The following is a 3,736-nucleotide window of genomic DNA, read 5'->3' on the forward strand; positions in this document are numbered from 1 at the left end:
ACAATATTGCAGTAAAAGACAATTTGCAAAATAATTTGAATAACAAAACATTGCATGATAGAATTACATAAGAAAAGCGTGACTGAACTTATATAAAATTGGCACACAATATTTTGAAAAGTAATAGAAAAATAGATGAGATTTAATTCATTCTGATGTTGAACTTTACAGCACAAGGAATCAAAATCCCGAATTGGGTCGCTCAACAGAAGTTCATCTCTAACCTCACCAAGAAAACTCTAGCCTAGCTTGCAAAACATTCTCACAAGTTCTAGAGAGAAAATATGAGATTGACAGCAAGACGACAGAAAACTGAATATTCAAAGCTTTTTAAAACCTTAAGCAAACCCTCTTATTTATAGCGTTTAGAGGTTGCATGTCAAATAAAGAAAGAAACAATAAAAATAGAAAATTACAAAGGAAAAGGAAACAAAATAAAATTACACATAAATTAGGAGAAATCATATATTTAATTTGGAGAAGAAATCTGGTAATTTACTCTGATTTTTGGGGAAGAAATTCAGATTCAGCAAATGGGACACGTGTCGCAACGTGATTGGCTGTGAGGAATTACTCACCACGTGTCGCGCTTGGAGTGGTGGAGTGTGCTGGCGCGGAGTCAGAGTGGAGGACAGCTGGGACCCGGATTGGACAAGTGTCGCGTGTGGAGTGAGCGGCAGGTCTGGCGTGAGCAGACGCGGGACCCACGCGGCAGAAAGCTGGGACGTGCGGTGATGCTGTGTGGAAGGAACGCGCACGCTGAGGAGTTCCCGTGCATGTCACGCGCAAGGCGCGAGATGGGGCGAAAGGGAGGCGCGGTCTGAATGGCGGGGTCTGCTCGTGTTGGCTCGGCTTGGTGGCTTATTTGGCTAACGCAGCTCCTCTCTCTTTTTGGCTTGTGAGGCTCGGCTTAGTGGCTTAAATTAGCTGAAAATTGTATCTTTTTGTATAGCTCTTTACACTGCTTTTTATCTGCAAATAATTAAGCAACAACTAGACAAATTCTAATTAAAAATATTCTGAATAAAAATAATGAAATTGTTTAATTAAAGCTTAAATGTTTTAATATTATATAAATCAAAAGCAGTATTTAGGGTGTATTTTCATGCACTGATCAATCATCTGCTAAGTTTAGGCTTTGTAAAAGGCCTATATGAGTCCACTCTTTACATCAAGCACTGTGAGGTTGATATTCTTGTTATTTCTCTTTATGTTGATGATCTTTTGGTGACTGGAAATAATGCGGCTTTGATTGATGAATTTAAGCTGGAAATGATGAAAGTATTTGAGATGAATGATCTTGGATTGATGACTTATTTTCTCGGAATGGAGATCAAGCAAAGTCAAGATGAAGTTTTCTTTTGTCAAAAGAAGTATGCAAAGGAAATTCTCAAGAAGTTTCATATGGAAGATTGCAAGTCAATGAGCACTCCTATGAATCAAAAGGAAAAGTTGAGCAAGGAAGATGGAACCGAAAAAGTGGATGAGGCACACTTTAGAAGTTTGATTGGGTACCTAATATATCTTACAGCAACAAGACCTGACATCTTGATTGCTGTGAGTATTTTATCTCGGTTCATGCACTGTGCAAGTGAAATACACTTGAAGGCTGCTAAGAGGGTGGTTAAATACATCAAAGGCACAATCAACTTTGGCATCAAGTTCAAGAAAAGTAAGGAGTTCAAGTTGTTTGGTTTCTCTGATAGTGACTGGGCAGGATCTATTGATGACATGAAAAGTACCTCAGGGTACTGCTTTAGGCTTTAGTTTTGGATCAAGAGTTTTTTCATGGAGTTCAAAAAAATAAGAAACAGTAGCTCAATCTACTGCTGAAGCAGAGTTTGTTGCTGCAACTGCTGCTGTAAATCAAGCTTTGTGGCTGAGGAAGATATTAAATGATCTTCATCTTAAGCAGAAAGAAGACACTAAGATCTTTGTTGATAATCAAGCTGCAATAGTTATTTCTCATAATCCAGTTTTTCACGGGAAAACTAAACATTTCAACATCAAGCTGTTTTTCTTGAGGGAAGTGCAGAAGAATGGTGCTGTAACTCTTGTTTATTGCAAAACATAAGAGCAAATAGCTGATGTTTTTACTAAACCCTTACCAGCTAGCAAGTTCGAGTTCCTGAGAATGAAACTTGCTATTTGCAGTCTCTAAAGCAAGGAGGAGTGTTAGCTGTTGTGTTTAGGACTGCTGCCACATTTGCAGAATGTTTTTTATTTTATTGTTCTGTTTTTGAATATTTCAAAGTTTGTTTCCTAGTTTCTAGGAGGTTGTTAATGTTATGTTTTTTATGTGTTTAATCGTGGCCTGATTATAGGACATGATCTTAGTGGTTAGTTATTTTTTAAGTCTTTAAATGTAAGTACTGAATTTAATGAACTTATCCCTTCTTCGACATAATCTCTAATGTTCTTTACTGAAAAGTTTTTTTCATTGTTCTTTCCTTCAAAGTTGTCTCTGTTTTTCTGTTGCAATTTTACAAACAACAACAATTATTAGACATCACTAGTTTTTTTTTTGTTGATAATTTTTCTAGAAATTTTAAGAAGCAAGAGGCATCTTCCACCAGCGCACTACACATTGAAGGTTCAACATACTCCTTGTTATCAGAAGCCAAAAAAATATGAAAGTGGTGTCTCTGGTGGCTGCAAATGGCAAGAAAGTTTACTATATCTAATTCATGAGTTTTTTTTTCCCCGCTTTCATTCTTTTAAGTGTAAATTCAGAAGAATATTTAAAAGGGAAACTAATCATTAGGGAATTACGGGTCAGCTTTACCCGGAAGAAATAATACTAAAAAATGTTGCAATCTTTATTACATCGTTCTTTTTCTACAGAAATTAGCATATCTATCTAGTACATTGAGAATTGACTACCTTTTATAAAAACATTCACGTACGGTCCTACATTGAGAATTTTTGTGGTAAATATTACTGCGGTTTAATCATTATTCCTTTCCCTGGCTTATTAATATAATTTTGTGACTTGTCCTGATGAAGATACAAATAATGGTGGCATGAAGCGTTTTCACAAAATGAAGACTACGTGGGGTTTTGCGCAATTACTTCCTGTTGAAACTTTGGTTGGTGTATTCACAAAAAGTGATTTCACAAAAAGTATTTAATTGGTGTATTCGTGTTATGATTTAAATTACGATTTGTGGTTCGTTATAGTATTTTTTCTCATAAAAATATACGTAAATCGAGAATAATTCTGAACTAATCCTTCTAATAGATATCTTGTTGATGATACTTACGTCTTTGGGGCTGAGATTTTGTCATAAAACACACTGGAAACTGGGAATCTCTTGAATCTGCCGATATAACCAATGCTACGTTTCGTTGGGAAATAGAAAATTTCTCGTCGTTGTACCAAAAATGTTACTATTGGAGGGAAAACATGGTAATATGCTTCATGAAAATCTTGCTTCAGTTTTTGGCGTTTCAGAATTCAGGTTACCTTTTACACATTTTCAACTGTTTTCAGGTACGACGTTTTGGTTGATGGATTCAGGATTATTCTCGATTTACGTGTGTTTTTTGTGAGAGAAAATACTGTAACGAGTCACGAACTATGATTCGAATCATGGCACGAATCCTTCAACCAAACACACAGTTAGAGATTTGTCTTAACGGACAAAATAGTGACAAAGACAAAGCGATCTCATTATTTTTATTGCCAAGTGATTGGGGAAGCTATATTGGAACTAAAGAATCTGTGTATGCAGAA

This window comes from Morus notabilis, unplaced genomic scaffold (assembly GCF_000414095.1).
Source record: "Morus notabilis unplaced genomic scaffold, ASM41409v2 Scaffold305, whole genome shotgun sequence".
Classification (NCBI taxonomy): Eukaryota; Viridiplantae; Streptophyta; class Magnoliopsida; order Rosales; family Moraceae; genus Morus; species Morus notabilis.